Source organism: Bactrocera tryoni, chromosome 5 (genome assembly GCF_016617805.1).
Source record: "Bactrocera tryoni isolate S06 chromosome 5, CSIRO_BtryS06_freeze2, whole genome shotgun sequence".
Taxonomy (NCBI): domain Eukaryota; kingdom Metazoa; phylum Arthropoda; class Insecta; order Diptera; family Tephritidae; genus Bactrocera; species Bactrocera tryoni.
Window position 1 is genome coordinate 2,671,114 of NC_052503.1, and position 22,717 is coordinate 2,693,830.

At 35.4% G+C, this 22,717-nt stretch overlaps 1 protein-coding gene across 3 annotated transcripts in view; it reads left to right on the forward strand.

The window, feature by feature from the left end:
- LOC120777208 (collagen alpha-2(IX) chain) overlaps positions 1 to 22,717 on the forward strand; it is a 379,148-nt gene that overhangs the window by 50,054 nt on the left and 306,377 nt on the right. The window contains exon 1 of one of the 3 annotated variants that reach the window (XM_040108384.1): positions 2,511 to 4,147. The exons of 1 other annotated variant lie outside the window; for it this stretch is intronic. The gene's annotated coding sequence lies outside the window, so the exon portion shown is untranslated. Of the gene's footprint in view, positions 1 to 2,510; positions 4,148 to 4,900; positions 5,070 to 22,717 lie in introns of those variants that run through there. One more of the 3 variants, XM_040108385.1, reaches the window with a different exon arrangement.

Consider the following 22,717-nt stretch of genomic DNA (forward strand, 5'->3'; position numbering starts at 1 on the left):
GGTTTCATCCAAGATAGTGAATCTAACAACTTATTTCGCAATAAACCTGCAATGGGTTACAGAACATAGTGAAATTCCTGGTAACTGTTAAGCAGATGAACTAGGCAGAGAAGCTGAAAAGAGGGAATTTATATGCCTCTGTTTTCTTTAAGATATTTAATCGACATTGTAGATTAGATTATTGTAGATATAACTGAGTATTGGTGGAATCAATCCCTAACTGGCTTAACAAGCTGGTGGATGTGACATAAGTGGAATATAGGTCGCAAAAGCCGACTTTTAAAATTCAAAAGCAATGACATAAGAACTCTAGTGGTAGTGCTAACAGGTCCCTAATTGGCAGAGATGTCAGAAGACGGGAACACCATAGAATACCATAGAGAGAGAGAGAGATGAGATTTTAGTCCCGGTGGATTCACAATGGGTCACCCAAAGGCCTAGTTGCGTCGTCATACATCCACTCTTTCTACCTACCTACACAAATTCCAACTCATCAAGTACATATTCATTATGCTTCTATGGTAAGCGTAAGGTATTAAATTAACAGCATCCTTTTAATTCAATGATAATAAATAAACAACAGCTCAGTATTGCATAACTTTCTTAGTAAAGTTCTTAGCGATCTCGGAAAGGACTGCCACCTTCTAGCTAATTATGATCGCAAGAACCAACATCTTAAATCGATTGAAAATTTCACGTACTTAACTATATTCCAAACGAGGAGAATTCTTACATAAGTAAACAAAAATAAGGTAAAAATTAATAAAACTAGATTCTCTATTCTAAAATTCGAACACACATTATATATTTTCTTGATTCCACGATTAAAGTCGAATTTCAGTCCTGCGACTAGAGATATGACAATTAGACTTGGAGGAGGATTTTAATTCTATTGACAGGTAGTAATATGTCTTGGAAACGAAAATAATTAATTTTGTGTGTTTCAACCTCATATCATTCAAACCGACTCGATCCATTCGTATCAACTGTTTAATTAAATTCTTCAATCTTTTCTCAAGTTGATACATCTTCATTTCAATACTTCAGCTCTTACAACATCTACTCGTAGTTTCATTACCTTGAGTTTATATTTTACTGGTTTCTACTCGAGCGATTCTTTTGGGTATTAATTGCGAAAATTGAAATAATTTTGAAAATTAAATAAATTTTCCAAACATGAAAGTTTTGATATTATGGATTTCGTATTATCTTGCGTTATATTCTTGAATATTGACTAAAAGAAATAATTTTTGTAGTTGTAATGTGACGATTTTAATTATGAAACATCCTAATTCTTTCGAAGGCAATTTGCTGTGATTTTACTCAAAATTTAAGAAAGCGGGCGTGAAAGTACAATTATCACAAATCAATTGCATATATGTACATACTTGTATGTAAGTGTGTTTATCCTGATATCACATTATTACCTTCGAAATGCGTCCAAAATTTCTACCTAATTTTTGGCTCAATTGGTTACTTGCAAATACTATTTCCTCTATATTTAAATGAGTAAAAAATGTTATATTTAATAACCACCTACAATGTTGCGAGGGTGGAAAGTTACATCATCTCCGCTTACAGCTTTTCACCATCGGCGTTTCCGCTCTCAGAAGCAAAGCTATTTGCCCTTAGCAGCAGCAGCGACAAAAAAGCCTTATTGGAAACAAAGGAAATTACATAGTTTCGTAGAAAATAATGGGGTAGCAAGTTGAGTAAAAGAGCGTGAGTAAGAGCAGAGCCTGAGTGAAAAACGAATCTCAACACATTGTGAGCGAATATAGGGGTTGTTGGAAAGCGAGGTGAGTTATTTTTCATATAAGGTGTAAGCAATTTCACCACTACACTACGTTAGGGTTGCATACAACAGATGGCGCGAAGAGCGTTATCTGCTATTCCGGAGCATTTGAGTGAGTTTCATTGGGTTGTATTGAGTTGTGTTGCAAGTGCGCCCACACATTTCCACTTTGCCCACTCTTCGTTGAGACCTAGGACACTCTTTTGGTGATTGTCCAAATAATGTTTGCTGAATTACACGCTGAATGAGCGAATTGCAAATTTCTTTGTTATTGTTTTGGAAGAGTGACTATGCTGAAAGGACGCTTACTTCGCTCATTGTAAGGATGAGCCTACTAGCCGGTTGAAATATATCTTCTATGAGGTTCACACAAATTTTTAAGAGCGGCGCTCTGCTTGGTGCTCGTTAACCACTTTTCAAACGAGCAAGACATTCGGCCATCAAGCGAGTCCATATATGTGTTTGTGTGGGTAAACGCCTGTTAGTTGCTTTACTGGCAGTCGGCGCGCGCTCACAGGCTCGTACCGCCGCTCGGTTTACCGCTTTTGCTGAGGGCTCGTGTAAATTCCACTTGCTGAACTGAGCTTTAAATGCGAGTGCATGCATTCGTGTTTGCCTGTACATGTGCGCATGTGTGTGTTTGCGTGTACTTGTGAGTTTTCTAAAAAGTTATGCGCCTCAAGTGCGTTTACCTCAGTCGTGTTAGGTGCTGCAACCGGTTAAGATGTGCTAAACGGGAGGCTAACGTCGTCTTTGTGTCAAGTGTTCGAGTGTTGCGTTGAGCTGCGTTGCGATTCGCCCGAAACACGGATTCCCTCAGCCATTGGCTATTGTGTGTTACGAGATTTGTTGGTATTGCCATTTGTTTTGCTGTGTGTGTTTGCGTGTATGCATATGTGTACACACGCACCTAGTAGCCATGGCAAAGGCGAAATATTGTCGTTGTAGTGTTAGTGTGTGTGTGTCTTCGAGTGTGCTTATGTTTGTGCGCCGTGCAATATTTTGGTTCTGAAGGCACTTAGATGTTGCTGAAGTGTTTGGTGGCAAGTGGCTGCTGTGTGTTGTACAAAATATTGTAATTATGATTGTTGCTTCGTAGCAAAGAAAAAAGGAAAAGCAAAGCAGATGAAAAAAGTAAATCGAAACAAATGAGCAAGCATTACTACCACCGTTGTGTGTGATTTTGTATGCTTTCCACATATGTGATGTTGCTTAAGCATTTAAGTGGATTTTTATTGACTTCCCGACACACGCACACACACACGCACCTAACGACTACTTCACTCTATCTGCCGCACTCATACGCACTCCCACGTGCGTAAGTACACTCGCGCGAGCGGTGCTTCCGACGTACAGTGACGAGGAAATTCTATAAATTTTCCGGAAAAAGTTTTAAATTAACGCGCAAAGTTCGGCGTTGCAGCATTTAAGCGTAAACGTTTGTGAAAACCGGTCGATTAAGTACACAGTACAAATGTACGCCGCGAACTAAGTACGCCGCGTAGCAAGGAGACGACGTGGCGCAGCAAAAATAGCAATAAATGTGCGGCGGAAAACGTGAAAGAAATCGAAAAGCGAATGAAACGTCGCGAACGTGTGCAATTAAGTAATCGAAATGAGTTTAAAAATCATTGCGCTGGAAAATTAACGTCAGCGCAAACAGACAAATTGGCTGCCACCTGCCTGGCGGCGCAACTGCTCAACTGCCTGCCGCCAGCAGCCAACCGCGCGCATACTTAATGTGTGTTTGTATGTGCGCGCGCCGGAGTCAAAAGAATCAAATATTTTCCATTTTACTGTTTTACTATGCAATCATTCGCAAAATTACCGCTAAAAAATTATATAGCTGCGAGCGCACTTAAGTGAGTAAGCAACAACTGCGCGCAATTAAGTTACATACATACTTATATGCCATAATAGTGTATACGCGACGCGCAGACACCCATCAATTATAAATACAATAGCTGTAATAGCTTACGCGCCGCCAAAGCAGTGCGATTCAATGCGCTCGCAATTACTTATAAATAACACCGTGCAATTTTACTTAATTAATTAAGCATTAAGAAGGTAAACACTAGTGCGCGCAGCGAAAATGCCAAAGCCACTTAAAAATGCAATTGCAACAAAAAGAAAAACAACGGTAAATATTAATAGCGTGAGCACGAGCGTATGTGTGGCATGAAATATGCTTGTTCAATTATGCATTCAAGCAGAGGTGTCGCATCAATGTCCAAGGCAACAACAAGCATAACAACAGCTGCATTTTTATGTGTGCAGCAGACGTCGCAGTAGCTGCAGACAGCGTTTTACAAGCCCGCACACAAATAGTATGCTTGTGTGCGTGTATGAATCGTAAGTAAGCGTCAGTCAAGCATTAAAGTCAACACAACAAATATGCTGTCAGTAAACAACAACAACACTAGTTAGGTAAAGTGAAGTGACAGAAAAAGGCGAAATGCAAGCAAATAATGTGCATAAAGTAGAGCAAATGAGAAATTTCTGAACAAAAAATAAAATGTAATAATTTTATGAATTATAAAATATATTTAAAAGAGGTAAACAAAAAAATAGTTAAAAAACAACTCTCAAATATTCAAAAAAATAAAAAAAATATAAAGAAATATTTAAAAAAATTAAAAATGAAGATTTTAGAAAATATAAAATAAAATAAATATAAAAGTTTGAGAATACTAAATTTAAATAACTAAATTTACAGTTTAAGAAATATTTAAAACATTTAGAAATATTAAAAAAAATCAAAAAAGTTTGAAAATATTAAATTAAAGTAAAAAAAAATAAAAATTAAAAGTTTAAAAACTATTTAAAGTAAATTTAAAAATATATCAAAAAATACTAAAACAATTTTTTTTATTAGTTTACGTATATAAAATTATAAATTTGTTTTTAATACAAATAAGCATTAAAAAAACTAAACATAAAAAACTAATTCAAAAACAACTTTTTCATACTAAAAAAATTAAAATAATATTTATTTAAAAATACTAAGAATTTTAAAAAGTTATAAATGAAAATTGAAAAAATTAAAAAAATAATAAAAAAATAGTTAATAAAATTAAAAAAATAATAAAAAAATATTTAAAAAATGATTAAAGAAATATTAAAAGCCAAAAATAAACACCAAATTTCAACATAATAGTGCTACGTAAATTTACTGAACATTAAACTTTTGCAGCGCTGATCTACAACTAAAAAAAAATGTATATAGTGCATCCTGACCGGTTTACCATTATCCAGCGCATAACACCACACTTATGTAAATATCTTTGCATATGCACACATATGCATATGAAGTTGTTGTACAAATTGTATACATTGTCCGCGTGCGCTCGCAAATATTTGCACATATTGATATGCAAATGTGTGTGCCAGGGCGTATGGGTAACAAAACCCAGCAAGAGTGTTGACCAAGTTGAAGACTGACTCTGCTACATGCAAGAACACAGGCATATTTATTTAAATTTATACAATTAAATAACTGCACATACATACATACAAGTCTGCATATGACGCGTGCCAAGGCGGAATTGTTGCGATGAACGGGCGGCGTGCGTGTGGCGTGCCTGCTGCTAATTAAGCGTATGAATAAATATATTAAAAAACACCCTCTTTTTTATATTTTTTTTAATATTCGAAATAAAGCAAAAAAAAAAAGGATTATGGTAAACAAAACAAAGTGTCGTGCTGTGCCGGTAATGTTTGTTGTTTCATTTTTAAAGCGCAAAAATAGCTTTATGCGCCTAGAAAAATGCAGTTATAACAAAAGCGCACAAGTGTTTGTTATTACGCCTCAAAATATGCAATAGTAGCTGGAACGCCAAACGCGCTGCTTATGCTCGGGCAAGTATCTCTTAATAAACACGCGATCAGCTAACGGCATAGCGGTGCAGCCTTTGTGCTGCAATTCATTGTGTGCTTTGTTTTTGTTTTTGCGTTTTGTTTGCCTTTGTAAATATTTGTTATTGCATTTTAATTAGTGTAGTCACTCATTGGCGGCAGTTGTCCAATGCAGCGCATACACGAAATTTGCATTTAATTTGTAGTTTAAGTATGTAAATTACTCTGATTGCTCTTTCATGCGCTGGAATGCCTGGCTAGGCGAGCTGGTGCGGGAAGTTCAAGGGAGTGTGCGATTTGCGGCTACGTTGTTCGTGCTAAGCTATAAAGCTTTAATGCATTTTTTGCAGATTTAATATCGGACATTACTTTATTAGTGTTTATGGACCTTTGTGTCTCTGGCAAAGTAGAAGCATGAAAAAGTTGCTGTTCTAACCTGAGAAAGATAAGTATTATAAATAGTGAAATTATAGAAAAGAAGTAAAAGAATTTACTTCGGTTGAACCGAAGCTATAACATTCTTCACTAATACAAAAGATTCCTCACAAGAGTTTTATTCCAATCGCTCAGTTTGTATGGCAGCTATATGCTATAAGGTCCGATATACGTTCCGACAAACGAGCAGCTTCTTGGTGTGAAAAGAACAGATACAAAATTTTAAATCAATGTCTCTAATCGGTAGTCACTCCGCTTGCAAGTTAGAAAAAACGCCTTCTTTTGTAATTTTTTTTAAAGGCATTTTATTTAATAAAGGTGCAAAATTGGATTCCCTTGATCCCGTAGCCAATCTGTAGGATGACGTTCAGAAAAAGTTGTCTGGCAAAGGGGAAGTTTTTTCTACTTAAGATTATCCAAAAAAAAAAAAATTTAATGTAAATGAAAACTGGTAATGATCAATGGATTAAGCAAAAACTTGATTATGGATAAAATGGAAGCTCACATAGAAAGAGTAATTTTTTGTGAAAAAATCTACTTTTCATGATGAATAACAAACATTTAAATTATTACTAAAAAACTTGCTTCTTCGATGATTACTGATAATATTGATATATTTAAGAAGGTCGTATGAAATTTTCAAGTTATTCGGTCAAACCATTTCGAAGAAATTTTGCCCACGGACTCTGAAAAGTGTTTCGTGAAAAACTCGTTTTATTATCCGATTACAATGTCAGATATCTCCTTTTAGATATATTGCATACAAAATTCCACAAATTTAAATCGAAAAAGGAATTTAATAGAATATTTGATGCTTTATGCCGAGTTATGAACATTTTTTTAAGGTTTATAACAATTTTCAGACATTTTATTTTGTAGCTTTGCACATCTTATTTTGAGCGTTTCGATAAAAAACCGCTAAAAAGTTGAAGAATTTATTTTTCCTTATGGTTTTTAATAATTATTTAAAAAATGTTCCTTTAATGAGGAAAATATATATATTTTTTCAATTACAAAAGTTTTCTTGAAAAGGATTTTTATAGCTTTTCTTTAAACTTTTTGACGTTTTTTGTTTTTAAGAAATTGAATTAAGATCTCATTGTATTTACTTCAAATGACGTCAATTCAAAGGCGCTAATAGTTGCATTTAACCTTCTATTGTGTCTTTGTCTCCAATTACAGTTTTGACAATTAGTTGGAAAACTTATTAAATACCAACGTTCTTCTTCTCGAAATTTCACGTCTTCTTTAAAAATTCTTAATTTTTGCTGTTCAAAGTTTCATATCTCCATTTATTTTAAGGCCTAAAATACTCTCCCCTACCTCTTTACCAACTTTCAGTTCAATTTTATGCGCGTTCAAGCTGCACGAAGGATGTTATTATTAATTAATATTAATTAGTTTACCGAATCAACATTACACGAACCCTCCATATATGCTCAGGTATATATAGAACAATCCCCGTTTGTGTTTATTTGTATTATGAAAACAAATTAAACTCAAATAAAAATTTAAAAGAGGCAAATAAATATGAAGGGTTAACATGCAAGGGTAAACAGAAAAAAAATTAAGTTAAAAAACAAAAAAATATGTAAATAAATAAAAGTCAACGGCTTTAGCTGAATGCCTCACGCCTAACGCTGCTCACAGCCAACCACACACGCTAAAGTCACACAAATAAAGCGCAATGCGAACAAACGCTTACACACACTCTCTACGAGATTGCGATCCCCGTATCAGCTTCACAGCAAATAGCAAAAACTCTTTCTTTGTCGATACCTCGGCGCTACAACTTCTTAAGCCGCTGCCGGATGCCATTATCAATTTAATATCAGATTCTGGTTTCTGTGGAAGTACCGCCTTACAAGTGGGTTTGTTTGTGCGGCAAGCTTGTTTACACCCGCATGCATATATGTGGTTTGTAAACAACGAACTGCGTGTCGTGCGTGCTCGTTGTCACACGCACTTGTTGTTGTTGCGCGATATTCATCTAATTATTTGTTTGACTTTTGAACTTAAGCGCTGTGTTAATGGGATGAGTCAAATGCTTAGCATAGTAAACAAAACTTATTTTTAAAGTGCTACACAGATTTATGTGCCAATGTGTGTCTGTTTGCTGGTATTTTTATTGTTTACCACCGAATACTTGTTAAAATAATTAGGAGCGCAATTTTGAGGACCGACGTGCGAGAACAAAAAATAGGAATATTTGCGATTATCAAATAACCAAAAAAGTGATAAAATTAGTGAAATGATCAGTAAACAAATGCCTTGTTAGAAAGAGAAAGAAAGCTTGAGGACTTCTGCTAATATAATGTTACCTTTATTCAACTTTAAGTGATCCCACATATTTATTTTTACTTAGTGATTTAATGGTGAGGCCACAAAAAATCACAGAGAGCCAGAGAAGCATATATAATTAGATTGAAACGACCGTCGCATTACGACAAAACCCCTAGAGCCTGCCACAAGCACCCATTTCTGCCAATTCTTCGGGTTCGTAAAAAGTATGACAATTGAGATGCTTCAATCTTAAGCCGGACAGTGGAGAAGAAAGTGTCTAGATAGGTTTTCACCTCATCTTCTTCACTACAAATTTAATAAGTTGCGTTCTTCAAAATCTGTAGTCTCACCGCGACAGTAACAATGGGTCTGTCGTCAGTTAAGACGCCTATATTTGCGGTGATTGAGCCCTGCTAAGGTCTATCAGTTCAATGTCCTGAAGGCGTTGCTGGCCAACGTTCGCGCGAAGCCCATATATCCAACGCCTAAATACACGAAGACGAAAGTTTCCATCATGATGAAATCTGGTTTTGGGTGCCTTTTCTTGCAAGCAGGTCGGTTTTACAATATCCGAAGACTCCGCTGAGACCAAGAACTCAGGCTAGCTTATTATATGTAGTATGCACCTTGATTCTACTGTTATTGAGGTCATTGCCTCTTCGACTAGCCTTGAGCTCTTGAGCTCACAGTCAGTGAGCTTCTAGGCCTGTACAGCAGCAGTATATTTGAAGTAACAAATAAAAAAAAGTAGTTCGAACCAAAAACTGAATTGAAAAGTTATTTAAAAAAAAATGAAATGAGACAAAATGTGCTAAAATAGTAAATAAAGTTTATATTAAATTTTGTCAATTATACCAAGATTGGTATTCGTTGTGCAAATAATATAATTCGTTATAACTGTTATTGTTATTTTGTTATACTTTTACTTAGCATTTTGCATAGGACATTTTAAAATGAAATTCCAAAGTCTTCTGTCTTTCGGCAGTAATTAGCAGCTAATTTTTTCCAATCCTGCAAACCAACAGATAAATTAAGAAAAATAATCAAATCGAATTCAAAAAAAAAAAAAATTAAAATCCTGCGCTTTTCAACTGCTAAGACCCTTTTGACACGGAAGGGCAAGCGACAAATTGTGCAAAATACTCATATATTGACTTTTAAAATTATTTTTCGGATTCTTCTGGTGTAAGGTCAATCATTATTGCCTTACTACATTTCATTGAGGCGAAAGATGAAAGGAAATTTTAATTACTTTTATTGCTAAGTGAGATGGAGCAATTTATGTTCGTAAACTGTCAAATATCATATTTGGAAAAATATGCCACATATTTGATTAGAAAAATCAAAGTTCAAAATTTTGCCTAACAAAATGCTGAAATTTAAGTTCAATTTTATTTTTAGTAATAAAACTGCACAAGTGCGTATCGCTTACACGCACGCACAGTTAACTATATATGTAGATACAACACATTCCGCTTTGCCATATGAATCTGCAAAGCCATTTTGACAACTTAATCACATTTGAATTGTCAAAAGCCATCATTGAGCGGATTAATTGAAGAGCTGTTGCACACAGATTAAACATACAAAGCAGAAACTTCGCAAAAAGTATGCAGAAATATTCAAAGGCTTACTAATAAGTGGCAAAAACAATTTGTAATTTATAATACGTAAATTTTTTTTAACAAACCAATAATATCCAAACAACAAATATCCGAATTTCAATAAAAATAAGGAGATGTCGACATTTTAGATTAATATTTTGTTTAAAATTCATACAGACAAATGGAGCGGCTGGTCGTTTTTCCTCAGCATGACGCAAAAACTCTAATACCATAGTGAAGACAACAATATGTTTCAATGCGTGTGTATATGTGTGTAATGTATTTTAATTAAATCAAATATTTTGCATGCATCATTGTGCTCGGAATTCGCCTTCAAAGACGCATCTACGCACGCATTAGTTTACAAATATTTGCCCGTGTGTGTGCCCGTGTGTGTGCGTGCATACCAATCAATGCAACAGCTTTAAGGCACAAACATAAATTAATTAATAATTTCTAATTTCATAATATTGAAATGTTAATGAATTTGCTTAAGTCAAAAGTGCATTTGGATGTGCGAAACGCACAGTTGGGTGCAAACTGTGCAAATACGCAAAGGCACATGCTGGCACACATTCTGGATGCTTAAGCAATAATTCATAATAAATTTAATAAAATTAAGCAATTTAATATCGGAATATGCAAGGTTCGCTCTTCTAGTTTAATAGCTTGACAATTTTAATGTTGTTATAGTGTGCATAAAGGTGCATTGACATGTCAGGGATATTCAAAATTTTCTTGTTTCCTGATATATACTTGTATTTATGTTTTCGTTCTGAAGAACTTCTATCGATCCGGTTACGTCAGTTCTATCCAACGATCTTTAGTCCTAAAACATATCTTTTCTTTTTCCATTATTTAACTCTATTATGACTTCAGTTGCATCTTAAACATGATTTTATAATACCACTCTAGTGACAGTTCGGTAGATAGGGAGCCAGGATGGATGTCAGCTGACGCACCATTTGAAACGTAGCATAGCAATTTTCCAGTGTGACGCCTTTTCCCATATCAACATATGTCTTTGATATATTCTAAATCGGAAAAATTTTTGTGCATTTCCTTTGGTGATTTACTCACATGTCTGTAATATGGCCAAATGACACCGTCAATTATGTTTTTGGCAATAACTCGACAATTGCGCCACCTATTGGGTTATTATTATGTGTTTACCTTACTTCCTTGTGCAAACAACACATCGTCACCCAAATTGATCAAGAGTAACAAAATACGGTTCGTAAAGGAGTGTGTTTAATCTTGTAACAAATAGATACATATGTATCTCTATTAGTACTTTGGGAATCTTTAAATTGTCTAAATGGTTATCACGCACATTTGAAATGAAAACACCTTATCACTTAAGTGTGTAGTATAAAATATAGTTTATTTAAGAGGAATTTAACTTTATACAAAGGTTCCTTTTCTTAAAATTAAATGTCTCAATTATTTTGGCAACCAATGCAGCGTATATAGATAGCGCACCAGATAACTTGCGGTCGAAGTTCAAACTGTAGCGCGCGAGATAGGTGTTGCAAACGGAAAAACTTGGTGATCGAAAAAAAGAGAATGTTGATGTGCGGCGCAGTATCGAATCGAATAGTAAAAGTGCGGCTTGTATAGGTCGAATGTTGATAGCGAATGGTTTGTAACGAAGTGAGAATGCTTTCCCGATGCCCATCCTTTTTGTTAAGTGGGTTGGCGTACAGATGTGTTGAGTTGTGCAGTAGTGTCATCAGCCGTGGTGAATTACACTGTAGCATTAGGATGCGCCAGTTTTACCGGGTAGAGGCGGTGGATGCTTAACTCATTTAAACAGAGTGAAGGAGTGATATGAGCTTATTTCCCCATTTTATAAAAAGACTTTTTGTTATTAATAATTATGAATCGTGAATTATATAAACGAAATATGGAATGTCTTCCACAAGACATTTTACAAGAACTTCTTCCTGGATACAACCCTGTGTGCATGCATACACCGTAAGTTAACGAAGCGTAACACAAAATATTTAATGAAATACTTCTATGCGCATATTCAACCTACGTACTTGCAACCAAATGGAATTTCTCAATTAACATTTTTGTCATTATTAATTCCTGACTTCAACATTTTGATTTTATTTTATTTCACTGCCTCATGTGTACACATGCTTATCGGAGCGACAAGTGAGCATCAGCGTCGGCGTCGGTGCCAAGCAGAAAGCAAGAGAGCAGCTTAAGCTATAATTTATAACGGCATACAATCACAAAATCATAAAATCAACGCATGATGAAATAAAGTAATAATGAAAAGCTTTATGTGAGCTAAGCGTATGAAAAATGCAAAAACAACAGCCAGAAAAGCACAGCAAAGCAAATGCTCGGAATTTTCGGTATTACTTTGGCATTATGTTTGCTTGAAGGACAAGTGCTCTACGCACACCTACACACACATATATACATATCGCCGTCTTTATGTTTTAATGTTAATGTACAAGTGAGCAAATTAATTTTTAATGAGCGTACTTGTACGCACTTTCGCCGGATTGTTGTTGCTCTCTTCTGGTTCACGCACAGCCAGTGTCTCTTTGTTGTGTGTGTTTATGTGCGTTCATTAATTCTTTATGTTTTGTAAGTCTAAAGGGCATTTTTATCTGAGTGCATTATGTAACTTGTTTTCACTTGTACTTGTTCAGCTGGCAGCGATTTTGCGAATTTTATTAGGAAGCGGTTTTATTTGATGTTTCCAAATTGAAAATTTAGTGTGTTTTACTTGCAGCTGCTGCTAGAGTTTTTCACAAAGTGAGTGGCTTTCATCAAATGGTTCTTTATAATAAATTTTTTTCTATGAACAATTATGATCTGGTGTTCTTAAAGCGTATCAGTTATTGCTCAGTATTTCACTTATTCCGAGTTTTTTGATTTTTCGATATGTGATTTTAATTGGACAATTTTCTTTCGATTCCAAGTCTATTAAAAAATAGAAATGTTAGAATTAGCAAAAGAATTATTTTTAGAAAACGAATAAAATACATATATAGGTATAGTTAAAAAATATATAATTATTAAAAATAACAAATTGTTGTAAGCATTTCTTTTGAGGCATATCGAACAAAACTATTCTTAGAAAATTCTAAAAAAATTAAACATGTTATAATTTTATTGTCTCTTTTTTAAACCGAAATTCTCTTGCAACATGTTACTGCAGATTATTATTTATAAATTTTAATTTTGTTCTTAATGTTTTTTACCAAAAGTGAATAATAATTATGTGATAATATATCATTAAAACAAAACAAAATAAAAAAATAATATGACAGTAAATAAATTATAATAAAATAAAATAAAATATATTATAATATAATGTAATAGAGAAATTAATAGAATTAATTTGTTTTATTTTTTAATCCGAAAAAAAAATTTTAAAATTTTCAATTTGAAATACTGCATTAAAAATTAAAAAATATATGTTTTTAATTTCTTAAAATAACAAATAAAAAAATGTAATCCCAAATTTCAAATATTAAGTTAATCCAAGTTAAAAATATTAAGTTAGTCCAAGTTTTTTAGAAGTTAAATTTTTTTGCGTTTGCGTTCGTCATGATCTAACAATTTGGTCATCTTTTGAAAAGTAAAGCTTATTTTTATTAAAATATCAACAAAATTTGGCACCCTTTGTCGTATTAACACTCATTTATCCTTCATTATAGTGTTGCAGTTAGAAATATGTAAACCATGCTTTTTTATCCCCCTTCATTCCAGCTTTTAATATATTTTATTTGTTCTACAATGTTTAAATTAAATAATATTTTATCCATTTTTAGTTTCGAAAATATAATTTTCAATCCAAAATTTTATTTGAACCGTGGTTTCCTAAACGTATTATGATCCCTTCTAATGCTAACATCGAAAAATTTTGATTGTTTTCTCGAAATTTGAGCTTCTCAAATTATGTGGCAATTCAAATACTCCTTAGCGCTTTTAATTTAACCATCAATTGAAGTCCGTTTAGCGTTTTTCTATCGCTACCAGCAGCAAAGTTAGCGCCATAACACAAAGCACACTCAGTGACAAAACTGGCAGCATGGCGTATACGCGACATTTAATTAGTTATTAATTAAGCAACAATTTGGTGCCCGAAAATTTCGCCTGCTGTCCAGTGTGGCCGGGCAGTGAAAAGCGAACACATGACGCGTGAAATGTGCACAATAATTACGTTCCAGTTATGAGAAGCGTCTGTAATTAAATATTAATTGCTTTGCAGGTGAAGCCCAATTGAGAGACGACTCGACGCTGGGCGACCATTGTGTATGACCTAAATGCGTTTGGTTGGAAAGTGAAAAGGCAAATGCAGCCGAAATTCACCAAATACTTTGTGCAGCGCTAAACAAGCGTTGGCGCTTTGAGTTATTCGCGAAAATATTTATTCACACACTGCGCGTTGGTTCTATGGAAATATTTCATCAAAGCGCTCTGTCTGTGCAATGGCGAATACAGCTTTAAGGGACAAAGGTATTTTAGTTATTGCTTTTATGCTGCCATTGATGTTGATCCCAAGTGCCATTGGTGCAAGTGTATGTGCAACAGCTGCTGGCAGACCGCGAAACCTGCTATGTGGTCGCTTTTGTGTAACAAATGGCAGCTAGTTAACATTGAAACGCGTCGCTTGTCGTGCAATTAGTGTTGCGCACTCGTGTATGTGTGTGTGCGCGCTTGTCATTTTGGCATTTGCGACTTTGTAGTGAGTTAGTTAACTGTTGTCATTGTAGTTTGTAGTTGTTGCCGTGAGTTGTAATGTTCAAAGCGGAAAAGGTCACAGCCAACTTGCTCGAAAAGCGCTGAAAGCCGCAAGTGGGTGTTTATAAATGGACTTATATAATTTTATATAAATATATGTAAAAGCGTACCTAATTCTATAGTTGGCTCATAACTTCCTAGAAATTAGGCAATCAGTCCTTTAGCTAGTCTATCAATTTTGTTTAGACATTCAGTTCGACTAACCGCTGAAAGCAGAAATATGCTTTGAGATTACTGTTATTAAGCACTCAAATTTTGTAGAATAGAAAAACTATATATGAAAAATATTTTGGCTTCTCAAAAGCGTTAGAAAGCTGTCCAAACACTCAAGCTTGAGTTCATTGAGAAAATGTTGTGGAAACTATAAACTCTTCATATTATATTGAGGTCATTTATTACTTAGGCAAATTTTCAAGTTTCCCCACCTGCGCACTGATTTGTAGTTTATGACAGTTTAGTAGCAACAACGAATTAATTTTGGCACAAATGAAATATGAGTGACTCTTCGCTAGACATGCATGGCAATTTATCATGCGCAGTGGCGCACCGCCCACGCCTGCACTGACATACACAGAAACACATATGCATATGAGCGGAGCACAGCGTGTGATTGCGTATTTTAAATATTTTTCTTGCTGTGTTATTATTCAAATGCTGCTAGCAACAACAACAACAAGAGCAAACGTTTTGTGTAAATAATTCCGTTGACAGGCCTAAATAGTCGATAGACAAATAAAATAATATATTGTATGTTAACTCAGCAGGGAAGCATGTGGCAAGGTGAAAGTCATTTAATGCGGGTTAGAATAAAAAAGGCGGTTTGACAAAAGCGCGTAAGTGGCACACTTATGCCTGAGAGACTGCCGTAGCTGGCGGCTGTTAAGCGTTGGAGAGAAGAAGTGAGGGAGGGAGGGTTTACATGGCAATTTTGCGTGTAATCATTTATGTAGTTATTAAATTTCATTTCAATTCACAGAAAGAAGCGGGTGTGTGGTGCTATGGCAACCATGTGAGGAGTTGGGTTGGCTGCGAAGCGACACTGTGCAACAAAAATATATATTTACTTATATATATACTTATAAAAGTGGCGTTAGCAAAAAATGCCTTGAAAACAATAACGACTTGCCATGAAAGAAATATATGAAAGATATAAAAATTAAATTTCTTAGAATGGCGTTGCTTTGATTATTATATTTTTATATGTAAAGTAAGAAAGTTCAAAGTGATGGCCTGAGTCGATTTAGCAATGTCCGTCTTATAGACTTAAAAATTACTCCTCTCCACGGATACCTTTAGTACAAGTGAAAGATTTATTCGACAACTGAAGAGAAGTCAAGGTTTTTCTGTCGATACACGAACTAATTCCTCAGTGTTTGAGATTTCCTCCCGAAATTTTGCACACGTTGTTTTCTCCCAAGAAGCTGTTCATTTGCAGGAACCTCTGATATTGGACCACTATATCGTTTAGCTGCCATACAAACTGAACCATAAAACGCATTTCTACGCAACTAAAGCATTAGCAGTTTAAATTAGCAATGTTGCATGGTGTACCAGTCAAAGGGGGATGCGCGCTTGCTTGCGCCTTTTAATTAAATATGATTTAACATTTCACATCAGCATACAAAGCAGCAGAATGCAAACAGAGGACACACGCGCATAAATATGTTGTTATGAAAAAGAGACAGACTGGGTTTTTCGAAAATGGAGTAACACAGAAGACCCTTCATGCTCACCTGCTCCACTGCTTATGCCCAGCACGCGCCAGCTTAACCTTTGTAGTAGAGTTACTCACATGACGAACTTGTCGGTAAATAAAACAGACATGTCCGTCTGTCTATTTGGACTCACCGCAATGTGCGTGGCTTTTATATAACGGGATATATAAATGTAATAAATGCTTTTGAAATAAAATGTTGACATAATTAAAATGGCGAAAAAATGCGCAGAAAATTGTTAACATGCTTCACTCTTAGTTTATTCATATTTGTTTTCGGTTTGTATGCACACACATGCAGACAAACTTTTTGAAACCGCACACATATTGGCTAACTGCTAATTCGCGTTGTTAGGGACAACACCAAAAACATTGCCTTCATTTAAATTTTTGTGTTGCCCTATGGCCCTCGCAACTGACAGTATCATTATTATCATTATGGCATGACATGCATAAATGTTGAACATAAATTGCTTAAGGAATTATAATATTTTTTACATGCCATTCCGCGGGTAATTACTCTAATTATTCTTATATTTATTTATATCTCAAAAGTTGGTTGGGACTGTTTAGCATATGTGTTGTTTCGGTAACTGGGGTAATGATTTCTGTGTTTAATATGTTTGAAACAATTAAGAAAGGGGCTCAGGTTACTTTCTTAATTTTATGATTTTCTTTGTTAATAAAATATAGCCATTCACTTCGTAAAGTTAATTAATCTCTAGTTTGTTTATTAATACTGGTTTATTTCCTCATCCTTCATAGCTATGCCACTAAATCAAAATACCGTTTCAACATGTCTCACATGTCTTCGGATATTCATAATTTTTCCCTTCCGAGATACTATGTTATGCATTCAGTGTTTTGTTTTGGGTTCTAAGATATTTCAGTTCAAATTGCCGGGTTTAGGAAGGCACACATAGACAGGCCTAATGTAAAACTTATCTATGTATATTTATCTTATAATCTAATAATTCATGGCTCCATACGATTTCAATTCGAAAATTAATGATTATGTCTGCCTGATTCGGAATTAGGAAAGAGGAAATTGTTGTTGCTACCCTATAGTATATTTTCAATCATAATTGAAGGTTGTTGTATAGATAAAAAGTTATTATTTATTACCTGAAAGCATAGTCCAGAGATATTGATTGAAATAGTAGTCAGCAAGCACTCAGGGACAACATTCATTATAACCAGAAATGAAAAAGGACAATTATAATCATGTATTCATCGTAACATTGAAACACAACTATGTTTAACAAACTTTTCAGCGCTTTCCCACACCATACCAACAAAAGTTACGTATACGCACCGGCACACATAAGTGAAACAACATTTCTAGCAAGGCAAAGAACGAATGAGGAATGTTGAGTCGTAACTATTTATTCATAAACACATACTCTTACAGCTATTTAGCATTATTTAATTAATGTTTATATTTTTCCCCACATAAAAGCACATCTAATAACTTTACAGTCACAGCTGCGGGCGTTACTAAGTGTGTCATGTACAAATGGGTGTATGATAAAGGCTTATGCTAACTGTTCCAACTGTTTGAGAGCATGTGCACTTGCGAGACATATTATTATTTCATATTACACATATGTCATTATCAGTCTGTATGTGTTTGTATGTGTGTAAGTGCGTGCGCATTAATGTCAATTGTTGAACGTGTTGAGCCAACTTCAACGCAAATACTTAATGTGCGCGACTATGACAAGACAGTTGGCAGAAGTGAAGCCAAACAGACTCATAACACTTAATTACTTAGTCCTATAGTTTCTTTGTGTGGTGAGTGGCAATAGAGCGAAGCAGAAGAAGGCGCACGCTAACGACATTAACAACAACAAGAACATCAACAACATCGATCAAACGCACATTGAGGTTAATGTATAATGATATTACAGCTAATATATGGCGGTTTTAAAAATAGTACAAATAGCAACAAACATATATCGGTATGTGAGTCATAACTTAAATCCGCTCTGGTTCTTCAGCTTGTAAATCTGCAAAGCTGCAGTGATTTCCTCGGTTAAAGTGGGACAAAATAAAAAAGGCCAGCAACAACAAAGCTCGAAATGAAAGTGAATTAAACGAAAAGTTAGGCCAAGTTCCAGCGAAAGAGTGCACGAAAGGATGCTGCGTTTCACTTAGCCTGCGGCAGGCGAATTGTTCAAAGCATAACATGGCAAGCCGAAAATGTCAAGCGTAAAAAATTGCGCGCATAGCGACAACGTCGTGTTTGCGGACGCTTAAGTGGAAAGTAACAGCAGGGGCTGCTTTGTAACAAGCCGTTGCAAACGCTACGCCAGGCAAATTAGTGAAGCAGCGAAGGCGAAAACTTTTCAACTTTGAAGAAAATTTACTACCACCCCCTCACCGCAAGCGGCCGAAACCAGCAACCACCTCAGCAGCCGACCGACGCTTCATTATTTAGCTGTTATTGCGGTTGTCGCGTCGACTTTTTTCGCATTGTGTTGTGGCTGTAACCTCAGCTATTATAAAATAATAAAATCATTTATTTTATTATAGGATAATCATCTTTGTCATTATCTCCATTATGCGTGCTAGGCTGGCGGCGACTTAGCTGCGTTGGTGGGGGGCTGTTCAGCTTTGAACCCTTTGCTATTATCCCTTGCTCACGCCAATTTAGTTACTTTGCGTTTTGCCTAAAAGCGATTTGCACACATACACACGCACACACATACTTCATGCGGCTCGTTTGTTGCTGCAAGGAGATCAAACTTCTGCTGCTTCTTCTTTTTTGCGTCGGAATTCTTTATATTCGCCGTTTTATGTGCAAGTGTTTATGTATTTTTAATTTCGCTCTTGCTACTCTAAGCGTTGGCCTCACAGACGCTCCAGTAGTCAACACTCACGCACTTCCTTGCAGTCCTTAAATCATTTTTTGCGCTTTGTCGTTTTTGTCACAAAGTCATTACTCATTTTACGTACTGGGTTTTGGTGATAAAGTTTTGCGAAAAGCACCCTTTTAAAGTCATTCAATATTTATTTAAGTGTGTATATGCATTCGAGGCTGTGCGCCTTGCCATATCCGCGTAGTTGCAGGCGCAGCCGCCCGCCTCAAAGTAAAAGTAGGTAATTTCATTATAAGACTTTGGAAGCTTGTCAAACTTTAAGCTACAGCAAATAAAGAAGGACAATGTTAACATAAAAGAAAGATGGGGTATGAAAGAAAGTCCACGAAGTGCGAATTGTGGGAAATGTAGGTGAAGATTGGAGCAAAATCGGTTCTGCCTGTTATGAGTGGGAAAATTTTTAACAGAAATGGATTAAAATATGTTGTAAGGAATCTGAGTGGTAAGGTTTTTGATTTGATTAGCTTTGGTTTCTGCCTGAGAATTCTCAAATAATGAAAACACTTGATTGACAGTCACTGTTGTACAGAGCGACACTTAGAGGTGAAATGGTATATCAACAAATTATATTATTTTAGTGAGGTTTGTCAGCAGCTGCACCTCACTCTTTTTAAATTTTTTAACCAAAAGTTTAAAATGCATGTTTCCACTCCTGTTCTCCTAGCCAATACCAAGTTGTTATAACTGACCCGAATGTAACTAGTTTGTTACTAGTAAAAGAAGGTTTCTAGTGATTTATATTTTAAGAGAAAATGCGATTCAATGTTTATCTAAAGTGCTTTCTGTTCTCATTAAAGGTGTAATTTGTTGAAAAATAAAAATTACAGTAGTGAAACATTCACAAAAGCCATAAACACAAACATCTTTTTGGACAAAGTAAGCGACGCGCATTCTACACCGTCAAATTCGAAAAGACTATACGAGACTTTGCTCGTTTACAATGAAAATTAAGTCATACTGCGAACGCAAGCAAAGTGAAAAGTGAAAGTCGCATTTGGCCCATATCAAAATTTTTGGTTTCAAGCTGAAAAAAACGCCAACAAAGTAAATGCTGCGCAAGAGGATGCAAAAAAAAAGATATGAAAAAGAGATAAAACTTTCTGGTAAAAGTCTGCGCTCAGCGGCGTGAGAGGCGGCACACCAACAACTTTGCCGCTAATACATACATATAATAGCTGTGATTGGCGCGTGTCGCATAAATAAAAGGAAAAATAATGAAAGCAAAAACAATAATGTGCTTTTGTTCCAAAAATGGCAGTGAGTGTGAGGTAAATCGCGCGTTAGGTCATTGGCTGACAAAGCAAAAACTTAGTTGCTTGTGCTGTGATTAGCGCAATTAGGCAGAATAAAAATTTCCTGCTTTTTCATTTAACATTTAAGTCAGCGTTGCTTTAAACGCAGTCCTTTACGTGGTAATTTTAAATTTTAGTGGATGCCGTTGGTCAACGCTTTGTGCGCGAGCGTGTGAGTTGTGTGTGGGGCGTATGAGTAACTTGGCTTCTTGTTCGCAGTTGGGTGCGCACGGAAACACAAAGTTTTTCGTTGTAACTTTTATACATTTTCCGCCCAATATGTAAGTGCATACAAGAACAATAACAGCAGAAGCAACAGAAGTCGCGAAAAATGAAAAGAGAAAAATATATATAGAAAATCAAAAAAAATAAAAAAAAATTGGGTTGGCAGCAATGAAAGCGAAGTCCCTTCAACAAATAACTGCCACAGCTACACCGCACTCACTTATTGTATGTGAAAGAGTCAGCGGGCGGCGCGTAAACAAGTTGGAAATAAAGTTAAAGCAGCAGGCATACGCTTACATATACATGCGCACCTACTGGCACGCTGACACACTGACGCGCACTGCCCCCAGCTAACTTTGTATGTTATGTGCAGAGAACCTGCTTTTCGACTTTCAACTTCCTCTTCGCAATTTGGCTCACCCATTTCCGAAACGCTTGTATGTACTTGCACTACTTCATATGGCCGGTACATGTGTATGAGTGTGTGTGTGTGCTTGGTGGCCGCTTCATAAAATGTAATCAAAATAAACGCCGCGTAACGTGAAATGGGCGTAAAGTTGGTGGGGTATATAAATATAGATATTACTTTTGTATGCGCTGTAGATGTGTGTGTAGCTGTTGCGTTTCCGAAAGAATCGCGCGAAACGGTAACAAACAGCTGCCGGAACGATTTTCAATAACAACCAGTCGACAGATAGTCGTGAGTGTAGCAGCTGGGTCGTGTGTCAAATGAATTGCAGTTTAAGCTGCCGGCGCTACGCCGCTCCTGTGCCCTTGTTCTGCACGAAATTTTGTAAAATATTTTTGTTTTAAGAGGTCAGTAGGTCTTTTTTCAATTTTTTTTTTTTTTTTTTTTGCATTTTCTATTCCCTTATACCCTTATAATTAATGTAGAAACCCACTTTACCATTGGAAGGTTTCGAAAAAGGCCCAAAAAATAATAACGCTCGACGTTCGGAGCGCTCGGAGTGCACACCTCAAACTTTAAACGCGTTTTCCTCAAAAACACACTTCTTTGAACTGGCGGATATGATTCCGGTCGAACTAAGTACTCAACCGATTTGCTTAATCTTTTTTTTTAATGTTCACAAACTGCCTGGCTATCGTTCCTACTAGATTGATAATTTTTTATAATTTATTGACAGATGTCATCATAAAATTCCGAAAAAATTTGTATATACACTCCACGATATACCTCATGATATGTGAAAAAGTTCTATTGTAAAATAAAAATTTCTATGACAAAAAAGTGTCAAAAAAACAGGCCATATTATCCTACTGACTCCTTAAAATTTAGTGGAAGTTTTTTCTGTGTTCATTTTCATAACTCTTCTTCTGTGTTTGCATGTTTCTTAACTGCGAAGCTTAATTTTTCTAGACATCATTGCGCTTTTACTGCTGAGATTTTGAGTTATAAATTTTCTTAACGATCGTGCTAAGCATGGCACAGTAGGGAATATAATTTTTGTTCATTTCAGCTTTTTGGTGAGCTATTCCTATCTGCACTCTCTGTGCCTCTATCGCTCTCTCACTCCCTCAGCTTTCTTAATTGTCTAGTTAAAAGGGTACACTGGCAATTCTGACAGAACTAAACTCATCTGTTTATTTTTAATTATAATTATTGCCCGATAATATAATATTTGCATATACAACTGCCGTGGCGTATGAGTGACATGCGTCGCTGCATCTAACAAGTATTTACACGTGCACAAAGGCACTTAATTTTATTTCTGAGTTTTACTCAAGAATTTTAATTATAATTACAATTTTGCTTTTATTTTTATTCTTAATGCTTAGTTTCATTTTTTTTTTAATAATTTAACTTTAATTTGCATATTGTTTGTGATTTTGATTTTGGT